The sequence below is a fragment of the Anolis sagrei genome, chromosome 2 (assembly GCF_037176765.1).
Source record: "Anolis sagrei isolate rAnoSag1 chromosome 2, rAnoSag1.mat, whole genome shotgun sequence".
In the NCBI taxonomy this organism is placed as follows: Eukaryota; Metazoa; Chordata; class Lepidosauria; order Squamata; family Dactyloidae; genus Anolis; species Anolis sagrei.
The window spans coordinates 84,839,454-84,856,719 of NC_090022.1; the positions used below are offsets into that span (position 1 = coordinate 84,839,454).

At 41.9% G+C, this 17,266-nt stretch overlaps 1 protein-coding gene across 1 annotated transcript in view; it reads left to right on the forward strand.

Moving 5' to 3' along the window:
- The first annotated feature begins 16,335 nt into the window (after positions 1–16,335).
- TNIP1 (TNFAIP3 interacting protein 1) overlaps positions 16,336–17,266 on the forward strand; it is a 66,590-nt gene continuing 65,659 nt past the window's right edge. Inside the window, exon 1 of the mRNA XM_060765461.2 lies at positions 16,336–16,381. The gene's annotated coding sequence lies outside the window, so the exon portion shown is untranslated. The remainder of the gene's footprint in view (positions 16,382–17,266) is intronic.

A 17,266-nucleotide genomic window follows, 5' to 3' on the forward strand; every position in this document is an offset into this window, starting at 1 on the left:
TATTTAAAGCACTCACACCCTTTTGCCATGCAGCTGTCCACAATGTAACCTACTGCTGAGCCTGTCCCAACGGTAAATAAGAGATGGGTAGAAACTTGTTTTCTTGCACTGAACATCAGAAAAACCTGAAATCATGTCCACCCTTTCCTACTTTAGAGAATCTCCCAAGCTCAGCGTGATGGGGCAAGATTTGGATCTCAGCACCCCAGATATTTTGGAAAAATAGGCCCTCATCTTTCTTTCTGCACTGAGCTTGCAAGAGACCCAAATTAGTGAGAACATCTCTGTAGCCTTGTGGTCCTCTGAATCTCACCACAAAAAAGCAGATTTTCCCATCTGCTTTTTTGTATCCTCCCTTTAAGAGGGAGCCAAAACAAATAGTGACCATAAACAACATTTGGTTATCAAATTGATGAAATCTTCACTCCCATGGAGCGTACTGTCTCATTTCAAATGTGTCTGTTTGCCCACCAGCATGGCTTCCCTTCTAGCCCTAGCCCACTGGCATTCAGATACTACATGCACAGTGGCTTGCACAAAGCTTATTTTAAAAATGGGTACAAATCATGGGTAACTAATAGCATACAGATATGGTTCCTTGCATGTGAAAATCCAGTTTGAACCTCTGGTCGCATTGAAGCTCCTTTCTATTCTTGTTGGTTTATCAGCAATGTAAATTACTTGAATTAGAAGTTCCCCAAATGGAAGCCCAAAGAGGAGGAATGGCTCAGAGGTTGACATGCAATAGCTGTACAGCCACATAATTCTTAACACCTAAAATAGCTTCACTAAGACTGATACAAATTCACTTTCTTATCCCACACTCTGCAGGATATGGATTCTCCTATACTATTCTATCCCATTGTTACTAATCTTTCTCATCAGCTGATTTGAACCTGCCTTCCTACAGTGTGAGGAGAAAAGTGGAATGTTTTGTGCATCATAAATATTTTTATTCATTTACTTTATTTCTATTCCGTCTTTCTCTCATATAGGGACTGAAGGTGGCTAACAGCAACATGACAGTTCAACACCACTTTAACTATCATGGCTGAATGCTATGGAATCATGGAAGTTGTGGTTTGACAAGGGCCCCATCTATACTGCCATATAATTCAGTTTCTGATCCCAGATTATCTGCTTTGAAATGGATTATATGGCAGTGTAGACTCATACAATCCAGTTCAAAGTAGATAATCTGGGATCAGATACTGGATTATATGGCAGTGTAGATCCAGCCAGGAGCGTGATCCTTGTCTTCCAAATAGTGCTGGTGCCTCACCAAACTACAATTCTCATGACTCCATGGCATTAAGACATGGCAGTTAAAAAGGTGACAAAACTGCATGTATTCCACAGTTTAGGTGCCCCTCACAGCTCAATTGCCTTGTGTTCACTTTGAGGCTGGTAAAAAAATTAGATCCCATATTGCAGTGGTTCTCAACCTGTGGATCCCCAGGGGTTTTGGGCTACAACTCCCAGAAGTCCCAGCCAGTTTACCAGCTGTTAGGATTTCTGGAAATTGAAGGCCAAAACATCTGGGGATCCACAGGTTGAGAACCACTGCCATACTGGGAGAAAGGTATAAATAAATAAATATACTGAAATGTTTTCAGTGCTAAAGCTGAAATGTGAACATTTTATTTTATATTTTAACAAGCTCCATTCAGAAGGGGATTGTTTTCCTCTGCAGCTGAGAGAGTGTGACTTACCCAAGGTTACCCAATAGGTTTCCATGACTGATCAGGGATTTGAACCCTGGTCTGCTGAAGTCCTAGTCCAACACCATGTAACACACATGCATATTTTTGTGCCAAACTACACAAGATGATGGTTGATGCATATTTCTGAGGGGTGAAAAGCATGTGTAAGAAAGACACTGAATTTTTAATTCAACAAGGAGTATCATCTTGTGGTTTGCAAGAATTGATGGGACATTAGCACCTAACAACCATCATCACTAGATTTGCTGATGGGAGGTGCAGTCCAGGAACATTTCTACTTGGTCTGACTGATATAAATGACTACGATATACTGTTGTAATATATGATCACAGAAGCCAGATTGCTCTACACACCAAAATGGAAGAATTCAGCAGCACCAACAACAGATGATTGGATGATAAAAATTATGGATTTGGCTAAGATGGACAAATTAACCTGTGGTTAATAAAATAAGAGAAGACTGGAAACATTTTGTTCACTTTTTGCACGAGGAATAGAAGGACTCTCCGATTTTGAGCTTTGAAGAATGATTGGGATGGGGTGAGAAAGAAGTCGAGATTGGGAGGGCTAGAAGGGTGATGTTTATATTGTTTTCTTTTGGTCAGGGGAGAATAAATCGGAGGTCATCTACTTTTTATTCTTTTTGTTTTCTTTTTTTCTTGGCATTTTTGTATTCTACACTATATTTCTTTTCTTGATTGGTTTTTAAATTTTTTAATGTAACTTAATTTTTTTAAATAAGGCTAAAAAAATAAAAATGAAAGGCCATAGCAATCCATGCCAAAGAAAAATGTGTTGGTTGAACAAGAATACTTTAAAAGAATATTTAAAATGAGAATATATGAAACAAAAAGAAAAATATATTAATTTTATTTGATAGCAAGGAATTGGATCCCTTCTAGCGATGCTATCTTTTTTTTTTTAGTCCTTCCATTCCTTTTCCTTAGTTTACGCCATTGCCTTTGCTAAAAGCTGTATTGTCTCAAAAAAGCGCAACAACAAAGACTGTCTTAATGTTTTGGACAGTTGAGTAAAAGGAAATAAATAATGAATTATATTCGAAATGACATAAGCAATTAAAGGACTAGTCACAAGGAAAACAATACCTTAAATTGTCCTTACAGGAAAGTCACATTTGCTAAAGATGACAGATCCATAGCCACATACAGCTGCTTTGCATGATTTTGTCACAACTTGAGTATCCCAGAGAATCTTCCAGGAAAAGCAAAATTGTGTTTCACAAGTTGCAACATTTTTTATTCTTTAAAAAGCTGCATTATGCATATTTTGGCCAGATGTCGGGAATGCAGCCTGAGTCAGCTGGTGACCATATTTCATATCTCCTTTGGTCTCTGGGAGGATTTTTGTTTGCAGATTTCAACAGTGGTTCTCAAAATTTGCTCTTCCAGATGCCTTGGGTTTCTATGCAATTTGACAACATCTGGAATTTATTTATTTATTTATTTATTTGCGGTATTTGTATACCGCCCTTCTCAACCCTGAAGGGGACTCAGGGTGGTTCACAGCTACTTTGAACTTGAACTCCCAGAAAACTAGTAGTCAGAGGACTGCACCTCCCACAATCCCTATCAGCTGAACTATAGTTCTTAATGCCTCAAACTAAATCTGAAATACAGTGTGGAGTTCTTAAACTGTCTGCCATCGCCTCCCGAGAGCTGTGAAATTGCTCCCAAGCTCTTAAGATTCCTTCCCCAACTAGAATAAATGGAAATGTGCAAAGGTAGCTCTTACAGATGCTTCACTCTAGCACGCTATGTTAACTAGAACTAGCAATTAGATGTAGTGCGAGGAATGGGAAATGGCATTTATTATTTTCTAATTAGTAGTGCCAGGTTCTCAACCTCTGGGTCCCCAGGTGCCCCGGCCCCAACTCCAAGAAATCCCAACAGCTGGTAAATTGGCTGGGATTTCTGGGAGCTGCAGGCCAAAACACCAAGGGACCCACAGGTCAAGAACATAGGAATAAGCAGAGAAAGGGGCTATTAGAGAATCACTTGGTTATTCCCATTACCTGAGGAGGAGCCTAGCAAATATTTTTTGTGTCCGGATATAGGGGACATAGCCAGTCCATTCCCCAATCCTTTCCAAGGGGAGATGGAATAGCCAGGGAAGGGAATCAGAAGTGTCTGGCTACACCCCAAGCTGCAGGCTAATGGCATTACCCGCTGAAAACCCTAGCAAATCTCAATGAGGATATCTTTGCTGTGCGTCTTGCTACAAGGCCATAGCCAATCTATTCTCCAATCTTCTCTGGGGCAAGGGATATTAGGGAAGCACCTTGCTATGTACTAAGCTGCAAACCAATGGCATTATCTGCTGAGGACCCTAGCAAATCTCAATTAGGATTTGCACCTGGCTACAGGGACATATTTTTATTTATTTATTTGTTTATTTATTTATTTGACTTGTATACTGCCACTTCCAATTTGGCTCGGAGCCAGGTGCATACAATCTATCCCTTAGAGATACCAGAGTGAAAACTGGAGAGGGCTTCTTTAATGGCTGTGCACAAGAGGGAATCAGCAGATGTCATCTGTCATGCAACCAGATATGTGAAACCACTGCTGAACTTCCCTCTTTTTCACAACCATTAAAGGTACAGAGGATCTTCCTAATTTTCACTGATCCACTTACTGTCCCTGCACTACAGGGAGGCAATTACTGTACATTCTCTGCATCCACAGATAATATCATCCTGAACTTACTTTGGACAATAGTAAGCCCTATTGAAATGAATTACTTCCATGGGAAGTTATCATATAGCCCTGGTGGACTCAGAAAATCATCTCTTGGAATTTGGCAGCAGGACTCTATGTAACTTAGAAAAATCCTGGAGAGGACATATTTTGGCAGATGAGGGTAGATGAAACCATGGATACCATTTCATGAGTACAGGGCTGCAATGTATTTATTTTAGTTAGATTCCTTCAGGAATGTCTCAGATTGGTCACCGTGACTGGGCGGTATCCCAAACCCTGAGACTCACATTTATGGCCATGCACGTTACATTACGGACTCTTCAAATAGAGCTGTCCAGTTGAAATCTAGTTTAAATATCACATTAACACCAGAAACCATAAGATGCAGAGATTGCTCAGCAATACCTGGAGAATAGACTCAAATACATGGATTCCTGCTCCTTTCTTCTCTCTTTGAGATGGAGAACTCAGGGCAATTTTTGAACTTGTTTAAAAATATGGCAAGAGCTCTTGTGTAATATGCATTGTCTTGAGATTTCATTAGAATAGGTCATTTGTTTCTCAGCTATGCTGGGGGCAAAAAGTTTCAGTTGTCACTGTGGCATCTTATCTGAGAAGAGTTCATAACCTGCCTCCAGGGTATTACCATGAACTTGTTCACCCTGGCCTAGGCATTCCAAGCAATCAATTTAATTGCTAAACCCAGAAGCCTCTGACCTTCATGGCTCCATGAAGACAAACCTGGGAGGAACCAACTGCCACTTCATGGGGCAAACAGCGCAGGTAGCTATGTTAGTCTGTTACCACAAAAATAATAACTCTCATCACTTCCTTATAGAGCTGGGGGCATCTAGAAAAATCAAGGATGGATTTATCAATTTGGAGTCTCCAAACATTGTTTGACATTGTAGCTTTCCATTGCCTTTCCCAGCAATTGCTATCAAAAGTGATACTACTGGAGATAACACTGCATCTTCCATAACTGTTCCAATTTTCCCATCCCAGGAGTGAACCAAAACAGTTGTACTGAATTAAAAACAAACAAACAAAACACAAAATTTGCAGACTTGGTATTCTTTTGGTAATATCTCAGCAACTTTCTATCAATATGTGCTTCCCCCATTCTTCCTTAGTGGACTTCTTAACCTTCCTTTTCCAGGTGCCTCTTTTTTCATTCCCTTGGGACACTAGGTTTGGATCATTTTGCAGAAGATTCTCTTATGCAGGGCCTGCCTGTTCAGCCGCACTCAGCTTAACCTGAGCCCAAGATTTGCATAGAATTCAGAGAGCTCAGTACGTTGGAAATCCCCTTCTCTGACCAAAGCTTCCTTCCTGGGCTCCGAGAAGGCGTCATCGTTCTGTTTTTGTGAGATCAGAGCAGATGAACAGAGCAGACGCAAAGGGTAAACAAACCATGTCAACACTCCTTTCTTGTTGTGGCAGAGACCACCACATACAACACCGCACTTCGCTTTTTGCACCCAATTTTGTGCAAAAGCTTATCTCCTTGACTTGTGGGCTTATTTTCAGTTCTGTCTAAAGCCAAACTTGCCTCATAAAAAGGACACAAGAGAAAACAACTAAACAAGACTGGTGCATCATCACCCCACACCATGGCAGGAATGACAACAATGTATGACGGTCATATTTGTACCTTCTCTTGATTGTGAATTTACTATTGGTGGCTATATTGAAAATATTGGGAATATTAATGCATTGCATGCTTTAGAAATATGACTGATCCTATGCAGAGTATTTAAAATTGCTTTTTTGGATGACAGCTCACAGGAAAAAGAACTTTTTTTAGTCTATGATCCTATGCAGACCTTTCCACCCAAGCCGATTGAAATCAATGGATGCAATGACTTTTGCACAGCATTTGGGTGCAAAAGTCCCATTGTGTGCACAAATACATGAGCCCATTGAATTAAACCTTATCAGATAACTATGCTTAGGATCAGACTACAGAGCTGTAATTAAGCGTTCACACTAATGATGCAATCCTATATAAGTCTATTCAGAAATCTGTTTTATTGAGTTTGAATAGGCTTGCTCTCTGATGAGTGAGTATAGGATTGCAGTCTAAATCCTTTTAAAGTAAGTATAGGAATTACCTAAAGGAGACCATTAACAGGCTTATAATGCCTCTGTCCTGCCGCTTCATCATAGGACACTTCCAGCACAGTTCATGGATGGAGCCCCAACGGAAGTAGCTGTGTGTTATCTGGTAGGATTCGGCAGACTCCATCCAGTAATTGTACTTGAAGCATCCTAAAACAGGTAGGAAAGCCCATGGAATGAAGCTGTAGAAGTATTTTCATATTATGCAATTATAGAACAATGATTCCACTCTGATAGTCATATCAACATCCTATGGTATATTGCAATTTTCACTTTGGTGACATAATTAGAACCCTCTGGCTGAGAACTGCAAATCCCAGAATTCCATAGAATATTACCATGGTGGTTTAAATGGATCATAATGATATTTTTGTGCACTGTAAAAGATCTATAAGACTTTTCAGTGTGACTATGTCTTTTTTTCGTAGTTTCCTCCTTGCAAGATAATGTCTTTCAATGTCCTGGGGGCAGAAGCACTCGTGATTAATATTGTCTTAATTGCCTCTTAGCTGCTATGGAAAAAAATGCTTGATTTTTGAAAAATTAACTGGGAATGTAATCTGCAAAAGCAGCTTCCAGTCATGAGGATGCTCTCCATGACACAGTCACTAATAAGGATGTGTGGAAATTCTTTGATCAGGGACAACTATATATCAAAGAGTTTTCAAATAATATCTTATAACAATTTATGCAGTACTATTTTTGGCTGCTTCACCTATGGTTATAGTAGCATTCAAGTAGATCCTTAGTCCTCTCTCATAACACAGGCCTGTGGTGATTTTTCTTCCAATATTGTAGCTATTTTGTAATGCATTTTTGGTGGTTAAATTAAAAAACGCAATAGAAATGTCTTGCCATATACAGTTCTTCCACACATTTCATTAAGAATTTCAGTACGAATTTCATTCAGTTACAACTTACAACATCAAAATGTCAAAGCAAATTAGAACATCAAAATCTTACAAAACAAACATACATTTTTTATGACCTTCAGTTTTGCAGTCTTGTGTGAAGTCTTAGTGACAGGTCATCACATAATGGTTAAAATCCTTGGGGAAGGGATATAGAAAAACAATGCTCTGCAACAATTTGACAGATGCTGGCAAAAAGAATGGGGTTTGGTTCTTTTATGTACACAGTGATAAGTACATGCTTGACCACGTTTTTCTGATCTCTTTGTTGTGCCTCAGAGCTGTTATGTAGACACAAGACTGGCCCTAGGAAAGAGAAGTCAAAGCAATAAATGAAAACAATTTGTCATTAGGCACAGAGCTTCCCTCTAACTCTGCTACCAAGGTCATATTGACCTCAGCAGACCTGTTACCACAGAGTTTTGTGTTGTTTACATTTCAGCCCACACCTGTCTGGCCCGCATGGTCAAAAGGTCTTATCATTGATGTTTACTACTATGCAGTACAGCAGTATTATAAGATGGGGGTGTGCTAAAGTGTTTTGGTCAGAACTGTAACATCTGGCCACTCTTCTCACTTAAGGTAACTTGGGAGATGGAGATGCAGTACAACGCCCTTATCCATGGAGATACATTCCTGGGACTAATAACGGATAATGGATTAAATGGATAATAATGAACCTTATTCAAATGAACTGCTTCTGGCAGAAGCATACCAGAAAATCATGTTGCAAGACTTGGGAAAGAACTAAAGAAAACATTCTTGCAATATTTCTGTGTCCTTCCATGACTTTGTGATCCATTTCTGGCAGAAGTATATCACAGAATTCCACTGGAAGAATAATAAAACTTTATTTATACTCTGCCTCCATCTCCCCCAAGGGAACTCGGGGCGGCTTACATAAGGCCACACCCATCAATACAATAAAACACAATATAAACACAAGAACACAACAAAAAAATCAGAAAGTATTCCTAATAGTCCCCCATTCTTGTACCTACCAAGCCTATCTGTGTTTAGCTCCCAAATTCAGGTAGGCTCCAGTGCCTACAGGGTTACTTTAGGCTAAGCCTCTGATGCTGAAAGTTAACATATATCCACCATGACTAGTGGCCATTGATAAAAGCATCTGCATACCTTTATCTACCTACTTTTTTACTATTTGTTAATCTTACACCTGATCTCTAGATGGTTTCTGTTTAAACCCGAAAGAACAACCTACAGGGTTACTTTAGGTTAAGCCTTTGGTGCTGAAAGTTGACATATATCCACCATGACTAGTTGCCATTGATAACAGCATCTGTATACCTTTACTTACCTACTTTTTACTATCTCTTAATCCCACGCCTGATCTCTAGATGATATCTATTTAAACTCACAAGAACAACCCACTTGTTTATTATTGTGCAGAGGGGGAGTTTACACTGTACTCATTAACTATGTGATCTGTAACTTATCTTAAGGACGAGCGCAATACTTCCTACATGCTTTGGAAACAGATTGCAATGTTTTTATTGTAAGTTATCTCAGGGAAACAAGATTACTAAATTGTGGGAAAGTCCTGATGCAGAAGGTGGAAATTACAGATTTCCATGACAAACAAACAAACAAACAAACCAAAAAAATTAAAAAGGAGGGGGACAAAAAAACCTGAAAATAAATGAATGGAACCAGAATAATATATTACAAGGTACTAGGGAATGGGTTATTTAAATGCCCTTGACATATAATTTCCACTTTGATAAAGAGCATTGCCTCCCATCATATATTTTTTTCTATTTCTGGATTGAAACATTGCCTTTTTTTGTTTTAACACCAATATTCTAAATATTTTCATGCTCTCAGTTCAGTTACTGAGTTCTAGATCATATAAGGTCTTCAGATTTCAATCAGAGACCTAGGAAATGGTCCCTGGTGAGATTATGGAAGAGCCCTCACCTGGCTCTTGCTGCTTGCTGGACCAGCAGGGGTGCGAGGCAGGCGAAGGCTCCACACAAGGCCTTGCCTTGCACGGAAACTCCCTTGCCTGGCTCTTGCTATTTATTGGTCAGCAGGGTTGCGAGCCAGGCGAGGGAGGCTCCGCTCAAAGCCTGGCCTCACAAAAAGCCTCCCTCACCTGGCTCTGTGAGCTTGCTGGCCGATGAGGGTGCGAGCCAGGCAACGGAGGCCAGGCCTTGTGCAAAACCTCCCTCACCTGGCTTGCGATCCCGCCGGCCAGCAAGTGGCGAGAGGAGCTTGCCAGCCGGCGAGGGCGTGAGTTAGGTGAGGGAGGCTCTGTTCGAGGCATGGCCTCACGCGAAGCCTCTCTTGCCTGGCTCACAACCCCACTGGCTGGCAAACGGTGAGAGGGGCTTACTGGCCTGTGAAGGCATGAGCCGGGAAAGGGAGGCTCTGTTCAAGGCCTGGCCTTGCGTGAAACCTCCCTTGCCTGGCTTCTGCCCTCGCCAGCCGGCAAGCTGACAGAGCCAGGCGAGGGAGGCTGCGTTTGAGGCCAGGCCTCACATGAAGCCTCCCTCACCTGGCTCATGACCCCGCTGGCCGGCAAGCAGTGAGAGGGGCTTGCCAGCCAGTGAGGGCATGAGCCAGGGGAGGGAGGATCCATTCGAGGACTGGCCTTGCACAAAGCCTACCTCGCCTGGCTCTTGTTGCTTGCCGGTTGGTGAGGACACAAGCCAGGCAAAGGCTCAATGTAAGGCTAGTCCGCGTGATGGAGCCTCTCTCGCCTGGCTATCACTGCCTGCCAAGCTTGGCGGAGGCACGAGCCTCCCTGTTGGATCTGGTCCCAGACTCCTCCAGAATGCGCCAAGCAAGGGCAACTCCCAAATGTCAAGGTATGTATATTTTTTCGCAAACTACTCCAATATTTTCTGTTGGTCATGGAAGTTCTGTATACCAGGTTTGGATCAATTCCATGGTTGTTGGAGTTCAGAATGATGTTTAATGGCAGGGGAACTCTACATCCAAGCAATGGCATGTCCCAAATGTCAGGATCTATTTCCCCAAACCTCTCCAGTATTTTCTGTTGGTCATGGGTGTTCTGTATGCCAAGTTTGGTTCAATTCCAGGGTTGTCGGAGTTCAGAATGCTCTTTAATGGCAGGAGAACTATAACTTCAAGCAACTGCACCTCCCAAATGTCAGGGTCTATTTTCCCCAAATTCCACCAGTGTTCAATTTTGGGCATATTGTGTATTCGTGCAACGTTTGGTCTAGTTCCATAGTTATTTGAGTTCACAGTGCTCTCCGGATGTAGGTGAACTACATCTCCCCTAAAACAATCTCAGTGGTCTGTGGAAGTCAGAGCTGAATCGGTTGAAGATACTGCAAGCCCCATCATCTGTTTTCCACACTCCCCCAAACATTTTTTCTGATTAATCACGATGCTTTAATTATGTTTAATTTGTAACAATGAAAACACACCCTGCATATCAGATATTTACGTTACAATTCATAACAGTAGCAAACTTACAATTATAAAGGAGAAACAAAAATAATTTTATGGTTGGGGGTTACAACAGGAGGAACCGTATTTAGGAGTCACGGCATTAGAAAGGCTGAGAACCACTGATTTAAAGCAACAAACCTTTGCAAACTACCATGAACTGCACAACCTTAGAAAGCATGCTGCCTGACTTACATACAGCCTTGTCTCTTGCCTGAGGCTGATCCTCTGAAAGCAGGACAATTTGAAGGCTTCCCTGCTACTTGAAGCTGACCCTTCAAAACAACGACTGGGTGGAGGCACCTTCTTTGGAGGCTTTTAAACAGAGGCTGGATGGCCATCTGTCAGGGATACTTTGAATGCCACTTTCCTGCTTCTTGGAAGAGGGTTGGACTGGATGGCCCACAAAGTCTCTTCCAACTCTATGATTCTATGATATAAGCAAGGCAGGATGAAGAAATACTATCCTGCAGTTTATGTTTGCCAGCAACTAGTATTTATTAATTCTGCTCCTGGAGGCCAGTTAGATATCCATCAAGAGGAGTAGTATTTGTTAATGGCTTTTTTCAATTCTGACCCCTTCAACCGAAACAGGTCAGCTTTACAGTTGTGCTATATGGATGCCAGGTAAGGACCAATCCAGGCCTGGAGATTTCAGGATCAAAACCAGAGAATCATCCACCTTAGGGTGCATCTACATTGTAGAATTAATGCAATGTGACACCACTTTAACCACCATGTCTCAGTGCTATGAAATCATTGGAGTTGTCATTTTAAAAGGTTTTTAGCCTTCTCTGCCAAACTTCAACTATCAGAATACCATAGCATTGAGACATGGCAGTCACGGCGGTGTCAGACTGCATTAATTCTACAATGTAGATGCACCTATAGTTATAGTTCAAAGAAATAAAGTTTTCTGAGCAATGCTTTGAACAATTAACAAACCACATGCTATCAATAGTAGCCATGGGAAGGACTCTGTCTGTCTGCCTAGCTAGCAGATAACTAGCTAGAACACATTGGCCTTGTCCTTAGATTCATCCTACTGGAGAAGAACATGAAGGACTGGAGATACCAATGTGTATCAAGAGTCTATTATTCATAGTCTTGGACTGGGACAATTAAGTTTCTGCATTTTTCCAGACAATAGTTCATCATCTGCTGCTGTTCCTGTTTTAAGGACTTGAGCATGAAAGGAATTCCCCACTTTTGCCAGTCAACTTAATTTGGTCTCTTTTTGGGGGGCGGGGGGCGGGGGGGGGGGGAGTTGCATTTGAGTGTTAAAGCCCTTCAAGGCCTTAACAAAGACTCAATTTCCCAGTGTTTTTATTGTTTGTACCATAAAGGAAGGGAGGGAGTGAAGGATATAAGGGCTCTTCCACACAGCCCAGTATCCCAGAATATCAAGGCAGGAAATTCCACATTATCTGAGTGTGGACTCAGATAACCCAGTTCAAAGCAGATATTGTGGGATTTTATGCCTTGATATTATGGGATATAGGGCGGTGTGGAAGGGCCCTTGGGGAGGGTGCCTTATCTAAGCGGTAATTGTACAGGGTCACCACCCAAATTGCATAGAATATTTGTAATTAAACTTAACACTTGTAAGCAGTCCCAGCCGTTCAATCTGAAAAAAAGCAATTGTGGAAGGGAGGCTTTATCCATTCCCTTCATACCATCAGTCAAATGTTGTTGAGCCACAATACTCCTTTTTCCTTTTTTTAAAAAAGACTTTTTCTGGACTTGTGCATGTTCAAAGCATCAGAAGATCAAAGCCAAACCACCAGCAGCTGTAAACCCCTAAACTCTATCATATCTAACCCTTTAATAAATTGTACCTAATTTTCATGATTTTCTGTGTACTCCATCTATGTATATAAAAGGTATGAACAGGTTTATAAAATGTATCAAGACATAGCACAGAGACAGTCAACTCTCCATGACCTGGCAAAAACAATCCCCTAAACACAGGAAGGCTGGGCAAGCCCCTCTGGCTGTTTCTCATGCCAGGTAATCACCAGACCCGTTGTTTATGTGTATGTTTATGTGTATGACTTCCCAAGTCAGCCTAGATAGACTCAAAACTGTTTTGTCTAGTTATATGGTTCACTTGAAGCTGAGAGATAGCTGCCTGCAGAAACAGAAGCTCAGTATATGTGCATTTGTTAAACCTCTTTATTAACAGCCAAGCCCTTATTGCCCAAGATCATCACCTTTTTATTCGAGGAGCCTCGCACCTTTGTTTTCAGAAGCCCCTATATTTTTTTGGCACGGAACTGGTCATTTGAGCTCATCAGAAGCACATCAACATATCTTTTTTTCTTTTCCCCAGACTGTGCCCTCCCAGGAGTTGTCTCTGCAGCCTATCTTCACTCTGACCAATAACCTGGCTGCTTCTCTCCCCGCAACCCTCGCCGTCCCCCACCGCCAATCTCGGCATAGATCCTAGCCAGACTTTTTCTTGGCAATCAGGGGAGAGGTTGTTTATGAGTTTGTTTCTCTGTCCTGGCCTATCTGGTCTAGCATACACTCACCAGGCATGGACTCTCTAACTGCGGCCCAAGCTAAATCACTATTTATTTGTTGTGTCAGGGCAACCAGTCAATTGTATTACAATTCTAACAGAACAAAACAAGCAAACAGACAAAATACAAAATTTGCAACCTTGGTAGTTGATTAAATGTCCTTTGACCAGTATCTGGCCACTTGGAGTGCTTCTGGTGTTGCTGCCAGGAGATCCTCCATTGTGCATGTGGCAGGGCTCAGGGTGCATTGTAGCAGGTGGTCAGTGGTTTGCTCTTCTCCGCACTCGCATGTCGTGGATTCCACTTTGTAGCCCCATTTTGGAAGGTTGGCTCTGCATCTCGTGGTGCCAGAGCACAGTCTGTTCAGCGCCTTCCAAGTCGCCTAGTCTTCTGTGTATCCAGGGGGGAGTCTCTCATTTGGTATCAGCCATTGGTTGAGGTTCTGGGTTTGAGCCTGCCACTTTTGGACTCTCGCTTGCTGAGGTGTTCCAGAGAGTATCTCTGTAGATCTTAGAAAACTATTTCTAGATTTAAGTCATTGACGTGCTGGCTGATACCCAAACAGGAGATGTCTCTGCCTTGGTCCTTTCACTATTGGCTGCTACTTCCCGGCGGATGTCAGGTGGTGCAATACCGGCTAAGCAGTGTAGTTTCTCCAGCTAAATCACTACACAGGTACAAAGACCTTCCCCCACTTAACTTCATGTTCTGGAAAATCCAGGGGAAAAATGCAGCTTCCTCTCTTGTTTTGCCTCTTCAGAAAGCAATAGAGAAACTGGAGAAACAGTGACAGCCAAAAGGGTTCAGTACTTTTGTCCTGCTTCTGTAATTCTCCAGTCACTCTGGCCATGGCTCCTTCTCTTGTTTCATTTTATGAAGTAAGAATCTGGGCACTTACACACTGACACTGTAATGCAGCTTGGAACAGTTTGGGAGGAACTGGTTTTGCAGCACATCTGATCAGATTGTCATGCCTGGAACTGGTCTGAGGGTAAGAAGCTGATTGCATTGACTGTTGTTAGTGTTAGGCAATACGTCATAGCCTGAGGATGATGGTCCTCCAAGTGTAGTGTCTTGGCGGTGGGTCCGTAGGTGGCTGATCCGTATGTTCTCCCGCAATGAGGACATCAGTTTCCTGGTGGAAGGCGGTCCTGGTCAGGGTTGGTTTGACACACCTTCCTCCTGACACATTTCTCCCTTTCACCCTCCATTCGTGCCTCTTTGAATTCTGCAGAACTGCTGGTCACAGCTGACCAGTTAGAGCGCTCAAGGGTCAGGGCTTCCCACTTCTTGGTGTCTATGCCACAGGTTTTAAGGTTGGCTTTAAGCCCATCTTTAAATCTCTTTACCTGCCTTCCAACATTCCGTTTTCTGTTATTGAGTTCGGATCAGAGTAACTGCTTTGATCGGGCATTTGGACAACATGGCCCGTCCAGAGGAGTTGATGGTATAGGAGCATCTTTTCAATGCTAGTGGTCTTTGCTTCTTCCAGCACACTGACATTTGTACGCCTGTCTTCCGAAGAGATTTGCAGGATTTTTCAGAGGCAACACTGATGGAATTGTCTGTAGGCATTCCACATTTTGCAGGCATATAGCAGGGTTGGGAGGACAATAGCTTTATAAACAAGCACCTTGGTCCCCCTAAGGATGTCCTGGTCTTCAAACACTCTCTGCTTGATCAGATTGTCATGCCTAGAACTGGTCTGAGGGCTGATTGCCTTGAATATAGAACCAGCCTGGTCCCCCTCCCCCATTTCATTCAGAGATGCACATCAGCACACCAGAGCAGATGTGGGTAAAGGCACAGGGGTGGAGTGGGGTGATAACAGCAGTGGAAGTAATCGATTTTTTTTTCTCCCAGAGGGTTCAATGAGCCCTATGCTTTTGAATTGCTTGTTTTGAGGAGCAGCCTTTGGTCCCCTTCTGGGAGAAAGACATACAAAAGAAATAAATAACAAGAACAACATCCTGAAACAGTCATGTCAAAACAATCTGATATGCTTGCCATAGGTCAGAAAAGAAGGAACACAACATCATAATTGGGTTGTTGTAGGTTTTTCAAGCTATATGGCCATGTTCTAGAAGCATTCTCTCCTGATGTTTCACCTGCATCTATGGCAGGCATCTTCAGAGATTGTGAGGTGACTGCCATATTTGTAGGCGAAACGTCAGGAGAGAATGCTTCTAGAACATGGCCATATAGCCCGAAAAACCTACAACAACCTGGTGATTCCAGCCATGAAAACATTCAACAATACATTAAACATCATAATCTTTTAATTAATTTTAATAGATTTCCCTTTATAAATCATTTCACTGTCTTTTAGGTAACCTTTATATTCATAATGTTCATGAATATTTTTATATAATTTAATCTGTATTGTTTTTAGGATGCTATAAACTGCCTTGAGCCCCATGATTGGGGAACAGTCAGGAAAAAAAGAACAAAATTAAAGGAAGAAATACATACACACACACACACACAATCATTCCACTGGATATTTAGGTTACCTCTGCTATTGTTTCCTGCAAAAAAAAATGATTTCAGGGTCAATTATTCGCTACTTTCCCAAAGGAAAATATACCAGCCTTTTTTAAAAAAAAAAACCTTTTAAGGAAAACAGCAAGAAGAGCCCTTCCTTGGCAGGGAACAATCACAAGTCTTTCTCGGATTCCAAAACCGAATCAGCTTTCCTCCCCAATAAATTATTTGGTGTATGGTGACGTACTCAGCGCACCCCCCTCTAGGCTACAGGGGAGCCCTTTAAATTGCTTTTGGATCGTCGTCAAAAACCACGAAAAAGAACTGTCTAGGGCCTCTATCATGTGGGGAATTCCCCGTCTCCAAGCTAAAAGTAAGCTTGGGTGTGCCTTCCTCCCCAGATTTGTTCAGAGCACTCTGGAAGGCTTTTTGGACCCCCTCTCTTCCTTGCCTGAGTGAGTAGTCAAGCAGGGCATTATTAGTCTGTGATTCTGTGACATTGGGGGGGGGGGGTGTATTGTGGGAGTGTTTTGGGGAGTCTTTGATACAAAGATCAGGGTGTGAACACAGACATTCAAAATTTAAATGTGTTTCCCCTTTACTCTCTACACTTCAAATAAACTGGAACTAACTTTGATTCTGACTTCCATGTCAATCTCTGTTTGATGACATGTTTGATTATTTCTTTCAATAGTCTGGGTGAAAAGTTGAAATACATGGGTAGTTCATAAAAAGGAGCATCACTTTATATACGTTTCCTATGGCATATGAAGAGAGCACAGAAAGAAAACATGGAAAAACAGTGTGGCTTCAATGATGCATGTTTGGGTTAGGGAGATATGATATAGGGTATAGGAAACAATGGTGGTTATTTGAATGATTGATCAAGGTCTTGAGGTTGTGAATGTGTTTGTCACCAGTCGACTGAAGGAGACTCCATGAATGTCATACTTTGGGGGGGGGGGGGGGGGCAAGGAATACTCAGAGGTAGTTTTGCCAGTATTTGTTGACAGCCTCCCATCCAAGTACTGTTGCAGATTGCATGATTTTAATCATGTGTTTTAATCTTTATATGATTTTAAATTCATGTTTTAATGTATGTTTATTTTATGTCTGTTGGGTATATGGCATCGAATTGTTGCGTTTCTAATGCCACTCTGCATTCCCTTCGGGGTTGAGAAGAGCGGGGTATAAATACTGTAAATAAGTAAATAAATAATAAATACTATTGTCCAAGATCAGACAGAATCTGGTGCTTTTGGGGTATTAAGTCCCCAGGATGTTAAGGCTCCCTAAATATCTCAGTATCCAGGTATCCTTCGCAGAGTGTCTATAGACCA